Genomic DNA, 20,504 nt, shown 5'->3' on the forward strand with positions numbered 1-20,504 from the left:
AGAAGGGATCAATATATGTTTATTTATTAGAAGTACACAAGATCGTACCAACAACCACAAGAAACCGTAAATAGATCATTAACTCACAAAATGCATTAGCTTTTGTTTTGGTTTACAACCCCCAACCCGAGCCAGATATTTCCTGGGAGAGAGCTTATCGAAAAGTGAAAGCATAGGCCTAGTATAGTTTAAAAACCGTACGTGATAGGAAGAAAAGAGATGGATTTTCGGATTCAGCACACCATAAAGGACACATTATTTTAAGTCGGAGCAAAATTCTTGTTGTTCAGTGTAATTAGAGCCTGGATTTGTATGCGAAATGCATAATATTGTTTTTTATACATTCTAAAGTATGCGGAAATGATATACTTTGTAAGTCGCACATTCACATACAATTTTATCGGTGTTTGATAATGCATATAAATGGATATTTTGGGAGAAAAATGTATATTTTAAAATTTTAATGCAAAAGTGCATATTTTACTCGTGGATGTGGTATTAATAGGGCCTATATAATTTTTCTCTTCAGCTAATTATAGTAGGTAGTTAATTAATAATGTCTCTGCACTCAATTGAATATAAAACATAGCGTGTGTATTTACATATGTGTATAGGTCTAGGTATCGCCACCGTTCTTGAAGGATGATCTTTAACTTACTCTGCAACTAGCGAGTCTCTTTAGCTTATAGACTTCGTTGCAATAAATATTCGTACATGTCCACATGATGCTACGAAAACAAACACCGTTCTCTGAGTTAAATTTTTCTGCATGTAAATACAGTCTGAGTTAATGCAATCTTATAGGGAAAGAGAACGTCTTATAATCGTCCATGCAGGTGGAAAGCAAGGTTTCATACCAAATGCTCTCCTTATGCACAGATCTCATTTGAAAACAGGAGACTTTCATAAATAAATGAATGCCGAAAATTACACTAAATGGCTCCGTACCATGTTAATACCTAATTTATCTCCTAATGCCATCCTAGTTGTTCACAACGCATCATAATCATAACACCCAAGTAGAAAAATCCCCCAATATCACAGTCCTTAAATAATGACATGAAAGCCTGGTTAACAAGACATCACATCCGATTCGATGAAAATAGCACTAAAACAAATTTATATGATTTAATTAAAATGAACAAATCAGCAAAAAAAAAAAAACATATTTGATTGACCTGATATTAGTTGAAAATAATCACAGAGCCACGAATAAGGTAAGATTATCCAGAAAACAAACAGTTTATTTCATTTTTTGTTTATTTATCTTTTGCGTGTTATGGTGCATATTTTCTACATTTACATACTTGTTTGCATGCATATTTTACCATTTTATTGTGCGTACAAATCCGGGTTCTAATGATAGGCCTAATGATTGCTTGACATTCGTCTTACGGTTGGGAAAAAACTCGGAAAAATCCCAACCAGGTAATCAGTCCAAGCGGGAATCGAACCCGCGCTCGAACGCAACTCCGGATCAACAAGCAGGCGCCTAAGTTGACTGAGCTACGTCGGTGGCTATGATGATGGTGATGATGATGATGATGATGATGATGACGATAATAATAATAATAATAATAATAATAATAATAATAATAATAATAGGATAGATTATAGGCCCACTTATTATTATTTGAAATCCATGAATTTTGTAGTTATCATAGTTGATAGCCTATAACTTACAACGTGATGTAGCGTATTAACGATCTCCCGCTGAAAACGAGCTGTTATGTAAGGCGATTATTCGTTATCATCACCATGTCATTTGTAAACTCATACAGTAGTTTTATATAGCCTATAAACACTAAAGATGTAAGTTATGTCCAGGGACAGGTGTTTATGGAGATTAATTTTATCATTTGTGTTTTTTAATATTGGTGTCGGTGGAGATTGTTGGAGATTGAGTTGTGCTCTTGCCAGAGATTAACGGAAATTTGGAAAATATAATTATTTCGGAATTGAAATATTAATTCAGTATGAATATTACTTTCCAAATAATTAGTCTAAAATTAAAGATTCGTTGGATTCTGGTAAAGGTGCGGTATGGCCAATACACAATATTTGTTGGATTGAGACTGTATTTAACACACATTCATTAAAAACGGAAAAAAACTTGCAGCCGTCAAATTAACACTTTCAAATTAACTTATTAGTGATATGTTGAATTCTCCATCTTTTCAGTTCACTAATGTAATCAGAACACCTGGAATATCATGTAATGTAGCCTACTTGGATATATAACAAATTCAAGTGAAAAAAAAATCCGCAAAAACTCAGAATATGAAATTCGCTATAAAACGACGCAATAGTAATAATTCGCCAATGTGTTCATATTTCGCTATTAAAACTCTATTTCGCGATTTGTCGCGATTGTTTTATCCGCATACCTATATTAATCAGAATCACTTAATTCGTGAAGATTAGTAAAAATCTATTGTAGCCTATATCTATTATGTCAAGTTTTTCGCGATCTCCATAAATACCCAGCCCTGACTATGTACCTAAGCCTATCGAAAGTAAAAACAAAATATAGTCTAAAACCAGCACACCTGAAAGTACTAGATATTGGATGTTGGAATCATGTTTGCTGGGGAAGAAGTAAAATTTCCAGTGTCACTAAGTAGTTACATCTTGGCTTAATTAGTACTAATTGGTATTGAAATTTCTGTCCGTACTTAGGCTAAATAGGCTACTTTGTTTTTCTGATTCCATTTGATTCGCATTATGCCTGCCATTGAAGTGTAGTTTGTATCCTATCCGCAATAAACATTCGATTTTTCGGGACATTGTTAATACAAAATATTTACCTCACGATTTAAGCCCTAAATTTTTTTTCTATTAGTCGTTTAGCCTCCCCTGTTATAGGTCTTGCATATGTCTACCAATGCTTGGAGGGGAGGAGAAAATTTTATGAAAACACACACACTAAACGACATTTCATACAAGTTGAGAGGATTCGAAGGCATTTCTTTCGCCTTCTACTTGCCCTGAGTCCGTCAGTGACAAGACTGGTAGCTGTTACCTCTTATACCTGCACCTCCCAAGCTGTACACACTAGCTAATAAAATATTAAATGAAGTACATAAGTGAACATAAAAGACAGTGTCATAGATGTTTGACAATTACATGTTAGGATATATTTTTGTCTAGTTTTTATAATATTTTCAACTAATAATTAATTACATTTAGGAATGTCAGTTTGTATTATGAAGTCAGGGGGAGCGACACAGTGCAGATTGTCTCATTGTGTATGCTGTAGAGTAGCAACTAGCGGTGGAGAAAACATTTATCTTCTGTTGTCAGTAGCTTTTTAATGTGTCACTTGATATACACAGAAATAAAATTCAATATAAACGTTTAGTATGGACTTTCGAAACACAGAGTACCGGTAAACACTTTCAGAAATAAATTTGTCACTATGTAGAAAGTCAATTATAGTCGAACGTTTGTGAGATAGATAGTAGCATCTTCCCCTTCACTGTTGGTACGGAGTGTGATTGGAGGGGAAAGCCTATCAACCAAACTGAAATGGGGTTTAGACCAGTGGCGGCTCGTGGGTATTGAATTCAGGGGGGCTGCATAAAAAAATGCGCCTTATCTTGTAGGTTGCAAACTTTTGAATCATCTTCTTATTAAAATCCGATATGTCGTTTAACAAAGTCTTTATAATGGAAAACATAGCTAACGCGGTCAGTCTCTCTTCCCTCATCGTATTTTTAAGATAGGATTTTACTCTCTTCAAACACGAAAAGCAACGTTCTGGTTCGGAAGTTGTCATTGGTATGGTGATAGCTATGCGTAGTAGTTTCACAACTTCTGAAAATGAGGCCTGCAAGTTCTCAGAAGAAACTGCAAGAGCTCGACTGCGTCATTGATATTTCTAAATTCTTGTCTCTGTAACAACACAGTGAGTTCCGTTTTGACTTTGTCTTTATCGAAGATTAGAAAAAGCTTCACACATACATTTAAGTCATTTTCAGGAAATAAGCTTTTGTAGCATTCAAATTTTTCTTGACACAGAAGAGAAGATAATATCAGATGATCTATGAAGTGGAATCGGGTGTTAGTTTGTGTGATAATGAGGTCATAAACTTCCTTGGCTGCCGCAACCCTTATCTGAATCCCTTCGACCTTACGACGTTTTTTAGGTTTTCATTTTCACAGATCTCGCTGCTCAACTGTGCACTGTTCCGTATTGTCTGTATGGCTTTAACAAAGCTTGATATGCAGAGTCAGCCTCGGTAGCATATTCGGTTGCGGGTTCGATCCCGGCCCAGGTCGATGGCATTTAAGTGTGTTTAAATGAGACAGGCTCATGTCAGTAGATTTACTGGCATTTAAAAGAATCCTGCGGGACAAAATTCCGGCACACCGGCGACACTGATATAACCCCTGCAGTTGCGAGTTTCGTTAAATAAACCATAATTTAATTTTTCTATATATATGCAGATTTGAACGTTAGAAATATCTAACTTGCGATGTTGTAGTTGGTTGTATAATATATCTACATGATACATAAAAAAAATTGGAAAAAAAAAACTGAGCCAGAAATTGTATACAAGATCTTCAAGAGCACGCACAGGGTGTTTGCCTCATTTATTGTGATGTTGTTAGATGTTTCAGATTCCATTATGGTTTGAATATATACTAGCAATGGCTCCTTCTTCTCATGAACAACATTTACTGTTCTTATTTTAAAACTCTAGCTTGTTGCCCCAGTTGATGGAATTGTCTTTGAAACACATTAATCTAATACAGACTGTATGGAGATCGAGAGAAGAAAGCAGGGATACTGGATAAATCAGCAAAAAATATGCGAGCCTTTGTATTTTGTTTAGCGGCTCTTTCCATTATGAGATTCAACTGATGGGCACTTAATTTCACATTTCTCCTGAATTGTTAAGGTACTGAACTGAATAGACTATAAATATTGTACAGAATTAAACATTGTTGCACTTGTTATACTCACAACGTTAAAGAAAATGTATTTAAAACTGCGCGCTAATGGCAAGCTGCTGCAAATTTTGCAGCTCCCGGTCCTGGAAACTCTGGATTCACGGCCAGGAGTAGCTGGGGGAGGGGTAAAACTAACGCGCAAAGCATCCGAGACGAGACTGGCAGCTCCAGGGGAGGAAGTGGCTTCACCCATAGTCCTTGTCTCTGGCTGCTTCGCTCTGGCAGCACCAGGGGAGAAAGTGACTTCACTAACGATTACGTGCATGTCAATGAGAGCGAAATTTTAAAAAATTCGAGCCGCTAAATAGAGACTGTATAATAAATGTATTTCACAACATAAAACGAGACAAGAGCCACAAATGTCTGGGGGTGCTGCAGCTCCGCAGCCCCTCTTCGAAAGCCGCCCCTGGTTTAGACACCGAGACATCTGTAGACTTCCCTACCCTGAGATCACCAGAGTGTAGCGGCCTATACTGAGACACACACAGGACAGAACATTTACAAGGGACATCCATCATTGCTCGAAGTGGAATTCGAACCCACGAACCTTCGGACTACGACTTCTAAGGAGAGCGGGTCTTAGACCGCGTAGCTACCCGGGTAGGCAGGTTCCCACCTACTGCACTGCCTGCATGTTGTCAGACTGAAATAAATACATGTAACTACTGTAATGTGTTTCAATGTCTGAGTTTCTTCTGTATTCCATGTGGTTTAAGCAGCACACCCCTAAAAAAAAAAAAAGAAAAGAGCGAAATAGCCCTCTGCTCTTATGTGCGCTAAAAGCTTCAATATGCATTAACTCCTTATATATATATATATATATATATATATATATATATATATAATATGCACTGTAATATCTTGAGTTTTGGTTACAAAAACTATAAATGCATTTATATAGGCCTAGTTGTAGCATATGATTTTCAACTAAGGAATAAAACATGCAAATATGCTAAAATTCGCCCCCTACAAATAAAAGACAAACCAGGAATACTGAACAGATGGACGAAATATGTAGAAGAGTTATACGAGACAGTGAACCGTCCAGATGACTTAGCTATAGAAGACGAAGCAACTATGCCAGAAGACGAAAAGGGATTTTATATTTTAAGGGAAGAAGCTGTCAATTAGCTAAAGTTTAGGGAAATGAAGAATGAGAAAGCAACAGAAATTGATGGAATCGTCCACACCTGTAGAGTAACGGCTAGCGCGTCTGGCCGCGAAACCAGGTGGCCCGGATTCGATTCCGGTCGGGACAAGTTACCTGGTTGAGGTTTTTCCGGGCTTTTCCCTCAACCCAATGTGAGCAAATGCTGGGTAACTTTCGGTGCTGGACCCCGGACTCATTTCACCGGCATTATCACCTTCATCTCATTCAGACGCTAAATAACCAAAGATGTTGATAAAGCGTCGTAAAATAACCTACTTGATCGAATCCGTGTTGAATCAATGAAATGCCTGGGTGAAGACAAAAAGGAAATTCTATCATTATGCAACGAAATATATGAGAAAAGCAAATGGCCTGAAGATTTTATGGAGACAGTGTTGCTTCCAATACCGAAGATAAATAATGCCAAGAAATGTAACGAATTCAGGACTATAGCCTGATATCATACTCGACGTCCTGCGAATACTGAATCGACGTTTATATTCCAAGATGGAAGAACAATTGGAAGAAAAGCAGTTTTGGCTTCACGAAGAGAGAAGGTACGAGAGATGCAATTGGACTGCTACGAACAATCGGCGAAAGATAACTGGAGAAGAAGTGTATGTAGTATTTGTGGATCTAGACAGGCGTTTGAGAGAGTGATTTGGAGTAAACTGATGGGAATCCTAAAGAAAATTAGTGTGGATTGAAAAGAGAGAAGGCTGTTCAGTGAAACAACGAGTCAAAGTCAGGATAGGAGAAGAAATGTCAGAAGGAAGTGAAAAGGAGGAGGAGTAATTACGTCAAGGATGGCCCCTATCATCTACCGTACATTGTTAAACATCTACTTGAAGGATTTAGTGAAGAAGTGTTTTCAGAACCCATGTATTGTGGGTCCCTATCACCACGGCATGGCGCGTCCTCAGGTTGCGGATCGAGGAGATGGCCTCCAGATATGGAGGGTAGCTGTGAATATATTGAATAAACAGTCGCGGACAGCCTATGAGGGGTGGTCCTCCAGTTTGGGGGTTGGGCGAAATGCCAACAACCCATCACCGTAAAAAAACTGCTTATTACGAATCCTTCAAATAGTAAGCCTCGAAATGGGACTGATTCTCTAGCACGACAACAGCAAAGGAATATGGTTTCGAGGCAAGAAGATGCACTATCACCTTTACTTTTTAACTTTGCTCTAGAGTATGCCATTAGGAAAGTCCAGGATAACAGAGAGGGTTTGGAATTGAACGGGTTACATCAGCTGCTTATCTATGCGGATGACGTGAATATGTTAGGAGAAAATACACAAACGATTAGGGAATTCTCGGGAATTTTACTTGAAGCAAGTAAAGCGATAGGTTTGGAAGTAAACCCCGAAAAGACAAAGTATATGATTATGTCTCGTGACGAAACTATATTGTACGAAATGGAAATATAAAAACTGGAAATTTATCTTTTGAAGAGGTGGAGAAGTTCAAATATCTTGGAGCAACAGTAACAAATATAAATGATACTCGGGAGGAAATTAAACACAGAATAAATATGGGAAATGCCTGTTATTATTCGGTTGAGAAGCTTTTATCATCCAGTCTGGTGTCAAAAAATCTGAAAGTTAGAATTTATAAAACAGTTATATTACCGGTTGTTGTTTATGGTTGTGAAACTTGGACTCTTACTTTGAGAGAGGAACATAGGTTAAGGGTGTGTGAGAATAAGGTGCTTAGGAACATATCTGGGGCTAAGCGGGATGAAGTTACAGGAGAATGGAGAAAGTTACACAACAAAGAACTGCACGCATTGTATTCTTCACCGACATAATTAGGAACATTAAATCCAAACGTTTGAGATGGGCAGGGCATGTAGTACGTATGGGCAAATCCAAAAATACATATAGAGTGTTAGTTGGGAGGCCGGAGGGAAAAAGACCTTTAGGGAGGCCGAGACGTAAATGGGAAGATGATATTAAAATGGATTTGAGGGAGGTGGGATATGATGATAGAGAATGGATTAATCTTGGTCAGGATAAGGGCTAATGGCGGGCTTATGTGAGGGCGGCAATGAACCTCCGGGTTCCTTAAAAGCCAGTAAGTGAGTAATTGTTTTCAGAACATAGGAGGGGTAAGTAGGAGGAAGAATAAAGTACATAAAATTTGCTGATGATATGATGTTTTTAGCAGAAGGGGAGATGATACTAAGGAATATATTACTGGAGCTAAGTGACAGCTGTGAGCAGTATGGGATGAAGATAAATACAAACAAGACGAAGACCATGATAATAGGAAGGAAAATAAAGAAGGTAACTTTCGAATTCTAAATGAAGCAGTAGAGTAAAGTGGACAGCTTCAAATAGTTGGATTGTACTATAAGCAGTAACATGAGTTGCTGCCAGAAATTCAAAAGGATGACAGCAATGGGAAAGGAAGTTTTTAATAGGAAAAGGAGCATCTTCTGCGGACATCTGGATAAAAACTAAGGAAGAGACTTGTGAAATGCTTTGTGTGGAATGTGGCATTTTATGGGTAGAAAACATGAACAGTACGACGAAGTGAAGAGTGACGACTAGATGCATTTGAAATGTGGATAATTATGTTTATTCAGCGTGTGAAATGGACAGACGGAATAAGAAATGAAGCTGTGTTGGAAAGAGTGGGTGAAGGAATAATTATGATGCTGAAACTGATCAGGGAGAGAAAAAAGAATTTAATGGGTCACTGACTGAGAAGAAATTGCCTACTGAAGGATGCACGGGAAGGAATTGTGAACGGAAGAAGAGTTTGGGGCGGAAGAAGATATTAGATGACAGACAATATTAATATATGGATCATTCTGAAACAAAGAGGAAGGCAGAAAATATGAAAAATTGGAGAAAGCTGGGTTTGCAATGAAAGATCTGTCCTTGGGCAGAACACTAGTAATTAATGAATTAATAAGTTATTTGTAAAATTTTCTCTTCATATTTCAGGAGCTTTGGAACAATTTGTATTTTCTATCATGTTGCCAGCTATATTTCGTTTAAGCTTAAATGTTATTATTTTGTGCAATAATAATTATTCCTTAAGTCATGCGTATAATTTATACAAATGAAACAGTTTATTGCGCATCAATTTAGAAGATAAATTTGCATTCCTTTGCACATTTTTTTTAGTCCAATTATGTGGTTTCATCTATGTATAGTGCGTTTTAAGTACAGGCATTGGATTATTTTTGCATTGGATTATTTTTTCACAAAGTTGCATAAATAATGTTCGAATATTGTACTTATCTCCAATATTAAATCGTTCTTCACAAATACACTACCGATATCGGTATTTTAAAGTAAAACGAAAATTAAAAACATTGATGATCTATCATGAATTTTTAACTTTAGTGTATTATTTGTCAAGTGACTAATGATATCGTGAAGATGTTGAAAGGAGAGTTGTGAAACTACATTCATATTGCATTATGAACAGGGAAAGGATTTATATGTAAATACATATTTACTTATAAAGCTAATATAATTTATATTTTGCATTATCTTTATGTTTCACAATGTGTAGGGTTGAAAAATCCTACTTTTATTTTCCATATTTTTCCATATTTTAGAGTTTAGTACATATTTTCGTTAATTTCCATATATTTTCCATATTTCATATAAAACAGTCCATATTATATTAGGTTTAACAATAAAACAAAACAAAACAAAATTCCATTAACTTTTAAAAATACATTTCAACAATAGAGATTTAAACACATGTTCAGTAATCCCTTTAACATCAGAGTTATTTGAAAATTAGCAGTCCTATCAACAATGGGAAAGTAAGTTACAAAACTGTATTAATTTAATTTAAAATTTTTAACAGACTTCAGTTGTGCAGCTCAACAGTTAAATGCCAGTCAGAGTACACATAGGTTCAGTTTTGTAAATCATACTATAAAGACGGTAAATATGCCAAAAGTACGTCATTCAGTCAATTTAAAATCAAAACTAACAAGTTACATTTCAGAATTTAAAGAAGATGGTTTATCAACTGACAATAAAATATTATTTTGTAATTTGTGTCAGTGTGCAGTATCATCTACACAAAAGTTCCTGGTGCAACAACACATTACAACTAGTAAACATCAGGCCAACAAACAACTAAATTCCAAGCAGAGACAATTGTTTTTAACACAACCAACAACATCGAATGTAAGATCTGAGTTTAACATCGACCTGTGCCGTTCTCTCATCTCTGCTGATATTCCTCTCTACAAACTAAAGAATAAGGTCTTCAGGGAATTCCTTGAAAAATATACTCAACATACAATCCCGGATGAGTCAACACTTAGGAAGACGTATGCTCCATCCATCTACGATGAGACAATACAGAAGATAAGAGATGAAATTAAAGATAGTTCAATTTGGGTTTCCATTGATGAGACTCCCGACAAAGAAGGTAGACTTGTTGGTAATGTAGTTATCGGTTTGTTAAGTGAACAATATTCTGAACGAATTCTTTTACATTGTGATGTTCTAGAAAAGTGCAATAACAAAACTATAGTTAAACTGTTCAACGAAGCTATGGGTATCCTGTGGCCAAAGGGTATTATGTACGATAATGTGTTATTCTTTATTAGCGATGCTGCCCCTTATATGGTCAAAGCTGGACAAGCATTATCTGTTGTATATCCTAAATTGACTCATTTTACTTGTGTGGCGCATGCATTTCATCGTGTGGCAGAAGTGGTCAGAGACAATTTCCCTAAAGTAGATTTGTTGATTTCATCAGTGAAAAAAGTATTTCTCAAAGCTCCCAGTAGAGTTAACGTGTTGAAAGAAATGTACCCTGAAATTCCATTGCCACCAAAGCCAATTTTAACTAGATGGGGTACATGGCTAGAAGCAGTTGAATATTATGCCGAACATATAGACTCTATTAACAATGTTCTCCTTGCATTGGACTCTGAAGATGCAGTCTCAATTGATACTGCGAAAACAGTTACCTGTGACATAAGTGTGAAGAATGACTTAGCTCACATTCAGCATACATTTTCATGCATCATAAAAACGCTCAAAAGTCTCCAAAATAGGCACCTTTCACTATCTGAAAGTTTTGAAATTATAAATAGTACTGTGGAACAACTGAATCGTGGTAGAGGTAAAGTTGCAGATGCAGTAAGAGCTAAGGTGGACACTGTACTTTCAAAAAACCCTGGATATGAAGAACTACAAAAGGTTGTTGCTGTGATGAGTGGTGAATCAACAGTGAAGATTAACTTGGACTTATCCCCAGCAGACATTGTGAAATTGAATTATGTACCAGTTACTTCTTGTGACGTCGAACGCTCTTTTAGTCAGTATAAATCTATCCTCAGAGACAATAGAAGAAGATTCACTTTTCAGCACTTGAAAGAAATGTTTGTAACCTATTGTTATGGTAACAGACAATAAAAATTGTGTTTTGTTGAAACTACATTGGAAGATAAGGTACGTCCATTATATTTTTTGTTTAGTTTGATTAAAATGTACCAATATTTAACGTACATAGTCATTTTTTTATAATTTTAAGTCCATATTTAATTCCATATTTTGGTAAAAATCCATATTTAATTCCATATTTTGGTAAAAATAACTACATATATATTTACATATTTCATATATTTTTAGTCCATATAAATCCGTTCCCTGATTATGAACATTCACCCGCGATAACCTAGTAGTTTTCTCTCCCTCCTGACTTTTAACTTATTTGTGACAACAAACGATTTCTGGGAATACATTTCCATTATTATAAATAGAAAGGGAACATTTTCAAAGAATAGTCTTTCTTTATTATACTCAATTTCGTAACAACTATGTTCACGTCAATTCTACAATGCAATTCCTGAAGACATATTTTAAGACATAATGGATGGAATTTCTTGTTTGAGGCAGTCGCGGCGTGTAGTTAAAGGCTCTGAGACTAAGCTGCCCCAACTAAAGGTAAAAATATATTTTTAGTAATGAACTCTATTAAGGTCCTGGCTGATATTATCAGCAGTACATCTCGCTTGACGATTTGTGTGAGAGGAAGAACAATTTTATTGTTTGTATGCATCTGAAGTCTGATTAGTGGAATATGTAGCTAATCGGCGATGTTTTCACTGGAGGGGGAAAGGAACTGGCCACTCTACCCCATTATTTCCTGGCCTAGTTGCTTCATAAGTGATGTCATTGGTGTTACTTAAGAGACTCAAACCTGTCTTCTGAATATTATGGGTTTATTAACTGTCTTCAGAAGTTGACTAAACAACAACAATGAAATCTAGAATTAAAATTAATTGAAAATTTTTTAAAATCTTACTCTATCCATTCGGTAATGATAATCAACATATAGGAAGATGTGAAACGAGCGGGCCAAGGTTCAAATCCCAGTAGGGACAAGTTACCTGGTTAAGGTTTTTCCGGGATTTTCCCTCAACCCATTAAGAGCAAATAAATGGTGGGTAACTTTCGGCGTTGGACCCTGGGCTGTGATTCACATCCATAAAAAAAGAGGACACAAAGCTTCAAAAAGGAGAACATTGTTCGAAAAAAAGAGGACAGAAAATATGTAGCCTAGTTTGATTTAGGCTTAGGCCTATATTATACTTTAAATTACGTCAATATACAGTACAGATTTAGGCTTATATCATATTTAAAAGTATGTTAATATCTATTTTATAACAAAATAATTATGATAAAACTTAATAATAAAGATTTTACAATTAGCTACATATGAAAGTCAAGGGAACTATAATTATTAAAGAGGACAGAAAATAATTATATATTTATATTTAGGTTTAGGCCTATATTGTATTTAAAATTATATCAATATTTATTTTATTACAGAATACTTATGATAAAACTTAATAATATAAAATGATTTTACAGTTAGCTACATATGAAAGCCAAGGGAACTTTAATTTTTAAAGAGGACAGAAAATATATATTTATATTTAGGCTTAGGCCTATATTTTATTTAAAATTATGTCAATATCTATTTTATTATAGCATAGTTATGATAAAAGTAAATAATATAACATTATTTTATAGTTAACTACATGAAAGCCAAGGTAACTATAGGCCTAATTATTATTAAAATGAGGAGCAAAGAGAGTTATGAACATTGGCAAAGAGTATATTCCGTCGATGCTGCTGCCACCTACTGGAAAATTACTTGAAAAAGGCGTTAAATCAGATAATTTCAAAATATTAGGCATACAAGTTACGAAAAGGAGGACATTTCTTGATCTTTTAAAAATCCGCCCGGACCCCGGCGAAAGCCTAAAAAAAGAGGACATGTCCAGATAAAAGAGGACGTCTGGTCATCCCTGGGCTCATTTCGCTGGCATTATCGCCTTCATGTCATTCAGACGCTAGATAGCCATAGCCATGAATGGGCAACTCGTGCTCCCAAAGTGCTAAAAAACCTTGAAAGAGAGAAAGACAGACGAAGCCAGCCGCAGCAGTTACAAGTTGTTTGTAGTTTAGCTGCTAAAGCCGCGGTGCGCTCTGGCGGCTCATGCAGGTGATCGTGATATGTATTCCCTGATTTGAATTTCAGAATGACGCATGGTACAATAATTATAGTAATTTTAGACAGAATATATCTGAACACATAACAAAATTATATTATTTTCTAGCTTTGTAATTAGTTTAGTACTGGAAACACAAACTGAATACAACCTTTTCAAGATACAAGAAATATAGCTGCAACACTTATTATTATTACACTATTTGTTAATATTTCTTATTAGACGTCTTATTTGAAACGTAGAACGCTAGAATTTACAAGTCTTTATACATTAAAGAGTATTCCTCTGTTCTCAGAAAGGTAATAGTCTGTATTCGCAAACAATAACAAATTCAAGGGAGCATTTTTTACATGTCACGGCAGATGAAATAAGCTTACTTCTGAGCCCTTTCTTTACATTGAGAGCTTTTACACTTCTTTCTTGTATTAAACTCTGCCTCAAGCACATAAGAGTATATATGGAAGCAAAGAATATATTTGAAAATTCTGACTTAGGCAACATTACGAACAGTTCGATTCCTGATTTTGCTGTTCTCTAGATTTATTAATTCAATTTTCAGGATTTTCTATCGGCGTAAGCCAAAAAGATTTCAGAAAAATTTCGACTCCTTGTCAATTGTCACTGTTTCTCCAAACTTAGCAGTGAATTCTGCTGTAGGTCTTGAAGTAGGGTCTTATATTTGATAAGAAGATTTTCTTATCACTCTTCAAGATAGTTTACAGTCAAAGAAAGTGAAGTTGTCTATGTTCTACATGATACTACCACATTTCAAAATTATCCATAAATGCTCTTAGCTAGTCGATTATATGTCTTGCAATTCTGAAACTCGCACGCACAACGTGCTAACGATATTTTATATCAGTCTCACCTTGTTGATATCTCATTTTTAACTTTAGCTGTTCTAAAGCAGATGCAAACAGTATTTCTTTACTAAAACCTTCACTGTTTATTTGTAACATAAAATGCCATGCGTAAGAAAGTGTGATAGAATACAAGCTTTACCTCTCTTCTGAATAAAACAAAATTCTCTTTTTACTCGTAACTAAAGGGAAATGATCTGGGAAATATACTGTTTTTCACTTAAAACGAGCCGCCACTTACTACAGACGCGCTCGAACTTGTGTCTTGAAAGAACCGCACACAGACAGTACAGCTAGTTCAGAGTCCGTTCTACCTGCATTGAGATTGTGTTGACAGTTTGAAAGTACGAGTTGCCCACCCATGGCCATAGCAGTTGAAAAAGCGTCGTAAAATAACCGATGAAGAAAATGTAGCAGATCACAGACTCCAACTACGAATCCCTGTTACTCCTTATGTAGCAAGAATAGAAGGCGTGGTTTTGTTGGGAATGTGTTTTTTCTCATTTACGCGAAGGCTACATTCCTACGCCGAAGCACGTTCACATATTATTACAAAATTCAATGTCCAGTAGCTTTCATCTGAAAAAGAGTGTTTGAAATGAAAACAAGTAGCTGAACCCCCAATTTTAAAACTGTGCCCGTCTGTCAGTCTCTGTTTCTCTCTGCGATTCAATGACGGGACAGTAATTCATCTTTTAGTCAGAGTAGTTACAAAACACAAATGGTAACTCTTAAGTGAAGGGTTCAGAACCCATTTACTAAAACCATAGAAAACAAGGATTAAAATTAAGTTATTACTATAATTCAATGGAAACATATATAGCAGTAATATAAAGTATACGCATTAAAATTAAATGATATGTAAATCTCCATTAAACTATGGCATTCACTTAACTTTAACCCTTGCTTTCTCCGTTTTTAATAAATGACGCTTGGCCCACTATGGCTCTGAACCCTTCAATTGTTGAAATATAGAAAATTTCAGCCACAGAGCACCACCTATGATACCATGAAGTGTGGTAGACTAGTTAATTTATCTAGTGAGGCTTTGGTGCACGATGAACTCCTCCTCCCAGGATGGTTAGTATTATGCAGGCCTAATAGGAAGTAACATTACTGTTGTACTAATTAACTAGTTACAAAAATGAACGAATGAACGAATTTAATATAGCTTTATTTAACACTAAAGGTCTCGAACAGTTTATAGATGATACAATGAGCTCAATTTTAAAACCACGAGCAGCAAATGATTTGAAGTGAAAGCCTAATCCTGCTTATTTATTAGAGAATAGAACACAAAATATATTTTTCTCGCTCTACCTCCATATTATAACGGTTAGGAATCAGTTATATGTAAAACTGTTTATAAAGGTATCTTTCATGCCCAATAATGTTTGCGTAAATAAATTTTCGATTGAAATGATAATTATGTAAACATAAATTTATTCGTTAGAACAAATTTCGAGACAATGCTATCCATAACACTTTATTTACCACATGATCTTACTTAAGAAACACAGTATTAAAAAGAATTATTGCTATTGATTTGTATTAAATCGATTAATGAGTCGTACTTGGAATGATTTTCTGTGTTTTTTTTTTCAAGTAAAAGTCCCTCAATTTGTTTCCTTGTCACATATGTAATTTTATTAACAGTTGATATCACTCGCAGAATATGAACGTGAACGAAATTCTCTGAACAGCAGGGTTGACACACATCCCTAATTTTAAGGGACGGCAATTAATTATTTCATACTTCGAACCTATGCTTATCCACAGATATCAACTAAGTATGGTAAACAATTTATTCAAAATGTTTACCAAATTTCTTGAAACGAGAAATAGTTCGATTTTTCATATCCAAATTAATTCTTAAAATGGCTAATAAACAGAAACTTACTTTTCATACTGTAAGCAGTTAGGTTTTGGCATTTAAATTTGAGTGCTACGTTATATGAATCAATATAGACGAGCATAATTAAAGTAAATCAACTGTGAATAACAGTATACAGTGTAATCCATTCCACAAAAATGAAATATTTATATTTATTACTGTATAGTAGCCTATTTTATTTTCTTGTTCACAATTTCATTTATTCCTGTCATTTAAGGTTAGGGTAGAGACACTTCGGATTTAGTGAACCTCGGATATAGTGAACGAAATATGCAAGTCCGCAGAGGTTCACTATATCCGGAGTTGACTGTATCTAATAGATTTTCAGTATTTAAGAAAAGCTGAAGTGAAGAAGAAGAAGAAGAAGAAGAAGAAGAAGAATGAAAAGCTTAATTTAGAGTACTCCTGTTATGAATGTAAAGAATCTCACCATCTAACATTAGGACCTTAAACAAATTCAGAACGAAACTCCTCTTAAAAATATAAACGGTTAATACTTTAAAGAAAATGTGATAGGCCTATACAAAAACTTACCTGCCGATGCAAACTGTAAAACATTCCCAAGAAAGGTTTATAAACAAACTGCTTAAAATGTACCAATTTACTAGTACTCGAGTAACCTTGATGCTTGTCGCTAGCAAAGGCAAGCCAGATGTGCCAACTCTTTCGCTATTTGCAGGCACAACTAGGGGCAGATAGTCGCAATTTAATTAAACCAATATTCATTATAAGTTATGTTAGTGGTGACGATAGAACAGCAAAGCAAGGAGATAATGTAGACTATATAAAATAGTGATACAAAACATACACTCACCTAATTGTAGAGGCGATGCAGTTTTAAATGTGTGTTAGAGGTAAACTTACGTTGAGTATTCTTGAGTAAGAGTAGACTATAAATTACTTGCCACTCCCTTTAAGGTGATTTTCTGTCTATCTCTAACTACGCTTCGTAAGGCTTAGTTGTACTTTTTCATGTAGGTAGGCTGGAGTATCAGAAAAATAGAAGAAGAAGAAGAAGAAGAAGAAGAAGTTGGAGCTACAAATTGCATGGTGAGGAAGGCAAAAGAACTTGTAAAAAACAGAGAAAGTCTATCTACTCCTAATCCAAAGCCTGGAAATGTGCTCAGAAATGATACTGTGAAACTTATGTATGCTACATTAACTGATGACTTTCTGGAAATTCTCTTTGATAAATTATAGCTCTAAGTGCGCCATTCTTTCATAGCAGTACAACAAACAAATTTCCAAAATGAATTGAAGTTAGTACTTAATGAAAATTAACATATTACAATGTGTGAGTTTGCAGAGAATTATTGTACAAGATGAAGTCCAATCTTTTCACTGGAATAATATGGTAAAACGAAAATTTGTGATTGATTTTAAAAATGCTGATCAGGCATTAAATCACATTAGTTACGTCATCATTTCAGACTGTTTATCTCATGACACTATAGCTGTGCATCTTTATCAGAAACATTTAATGCAATATATGAATAGAAAATTCTAAATTAAACCGAAACAGATTTTTATTATTTCTCTGATGACTCTGCAGCGCAATTAAAAAACAGAAAAAATTCAATTAACCTTTGCTTTCATGAAGTAGATGTTTTAGTGTCTACTGAACGGCATTTCTATGCTACATCGCAAGGAAAAGACTCATGTGATGGTGTAGGTGGAACAGTGAAACCTCTAGCAGCACGTGTAAGTTTACAAAGGCATACAGTAACCATATAATGACTCATCATCAGATTTATAATTGGTGTGTAGACAATATTAAAATTTGTGACTTTGAATACTTAACCATTTCTCAACAGTCTGAAGAAGAGCAACTTCTCCAAGAGAGATAAAAAATGCACGCACAATTTCTCGAAAACAAAAACTACATGCTTTCATTGCCATAAACAACCAAAAATTGATACTAAAAGTATATTCCAACTCTGAAATATATCAAGAAGAAAACATTTCGTTAAATGATGAACTCCACTATACCAATATTGCAGGATTTGTCGCTTGTAATGATGACAATAAATGGTGGATTGTGTGTGTGCTAAGTGTAGAAAAAACATACAGAGAGAAGATTATGCTTCAGCATCCCAGTAGACCATCTCCATCATATGCTTATCCTACAAGAACAGACTTAAGAATCATATCTATGCAATCAATTTTGATGATGTCACTTGATCTGCGAACTTCAACAGGAAGAACACACTCCCCCACATGAGGAGAGCATCGAAATCAACAAAAATCATATGTCAGCATTAATAGTGTTTACAGGTACAGTGATATTAAAATTGATTACAATTAAAACAAACAATTATTCCTGATGAACATTTATGAACCTAGGCAATATCGTAGACCTGTGTATGTGAAAACATCTCAGTCAATAACTCCACAAGTTTCTGTAGTCGCAAAATTAAACTTGCAGGACATTTAAAGGTTATATAGACCAACAATATATATTTAAAAAAATTAAATTGTTCATTTTTTAATATTTTAAAATTATTATATCCTATGACCTTGAACAGCATACAAGGTCATAGCATGGTTGGTCTTATATAAAACCAAAAGTCATTTCTTAAACTTTAAGGTAGGACGAAGTTCATTTCTTTAACTTCAGTTGTTGAGTAGCTATAAACAGTTTTCTTATACCTTACACGCCAAATTTTACTGCTTTTTCTCATTTTTAATGACTGATATCTCCAAAACTATTTACATTACACTTTAGGTATTTTGGATATTTACTTTCCTTTCCATGGACAACATGTGGCAATAATTTCATTAAATCAAAGGGGATCAGGTTGAAAATGATTCAGAAGTGTGTTGATTTGACATGGACTGACACAACAAAATTTACAACGTTTCGAAGTTTAGCTGTACCTTCGTCTTTAGGCAAAAAATGATTAGAGAAAAAGTGTCTTATTCATTAGTTTGTAACAAGTGACTAAATACATGTGACTTACTCTGTAACGAGTATGGAAATTTCTTCCGTTCACCTTTCAAGACAACTATAGCATATTACACTTTAAAGTTTTTAACACTAGAGAAAATCGAAATCAGTTCTCTTCCGAAGTTACTCTTGTACTGTTACATGGAATAAAATGATACGAATATTTTCGATGAATGATTGTTGAATGGACATACTTAAACGAATATTTTCAATGGATGTTTGTTGAATGGATACATAAACTGTCTTATCATTATTGCCACTCCTGATACTATTACTGTCTGTGACTCAGGAGAAGACGAGAGCGGACTGAAGAGGAAGGGATGTGAAGAGATAACGTACGACAACACGTCAATATTTGTAATGTAGTAAGCGGAAACATTAGGTCTCCTTCTGTTCAACTTAGCTTTAATTTCCATACGCATTGTTACTCATGTTTCCTGCACGAGTAATAACCTGGATACTGGGATGCTTATCTGAGCGATGTTTATAATAATCAATAGCGATAGTCAAGAAGGTCACATTCTTGCCCCTCGTCTTCTCCTGAGTAACGGACAGTACTAGGCCTTTACTAGTACTAGTACTACTATAGGCTTACTACTTATTACTACTACTAGGCCTACTGCTTACTACCACTAGACTTACTACTATTAGCACTAGTACTGCATGTCTACTATTTACTACTACTACTACTACTGCTACTACTACTACTACTACTACTACTACTACTACTACTACTACTACTACTACTAGACCTACTACTATTAGCATTAGTGCTATTATAGGCCTATTACTTACTACAATTACTAGGCCTACTGCTATTAGCACTAGTAGGCCTACTATTTGCTTCTACTATTACTACTACTACTCTTATATATTCAATTTGCTTTTATTTTGTGTGATGTTAAAGAACTTAGCAGCATTCTATTATGACGCAATATGATTTTCAGGTGTCAAGTGGAATCTCGGTTGGTGCCAATCGTTCTCCATTCCATCGCGGTCTGAGAGGGATCTCTTGTATCACTTGGAACCCGAAGGTTAATAAACATAATATTTATCTCCACACTCCTATTCTGCTGCTGGTGTAACGCTTAGCTCTCAGCTTCCTTTCTCTACTGTAAGATCGAATCTGTAACTTCAGACAATATTGCATTGCAGAACCTCGGTTTAAAGTGTGCTTTCTCGGGG

At 35.2% G+C, this 20,504-nt stretch overlaps 1 protein-coding gene across 2 annotated transcripts in view; it reads left to right on the forward strand.

Annotated features, from left to right (window-relative positions):
- Window positions 1-20,504, forward strand: part of Poxm (Pox meso) — a 438,127-nt gene that overhangs the window by 16,263 nt on the left and 401,360 nt on the right. Inside the window, exon 1 of one of the 2 annotated variants that reach the window (XM_069826612.1) lies at window positions 18,951-20,353. The exons of the other annotated variant lie outside the window; for it this stretch is intronic. The gene's annotated coding sequence lies outside the window, so the exon portion shown is untranslated. Of the gene's footprint in view, window positions 1-18,950; window positions 20,354-20,504 lie in introns of those variants that run through there. 2 annotated transcript variants of the gene reach the window in all.

This window comes from Periplaneta americana, chromosome 5 (assembly GCF_040183065.1).
Source record: "Periplaneta americana isolate PAMFEO1 chromosome 5, P.americana_PAMFEO1_priV1, whole genome shotgun sequence".
NCBI classification, from domain to species: Eukaryota; Metazoa; Arthropoda; class Insecta; order Blattodea; family Blattidae; genus Periplaneta; species Periplaneta americana.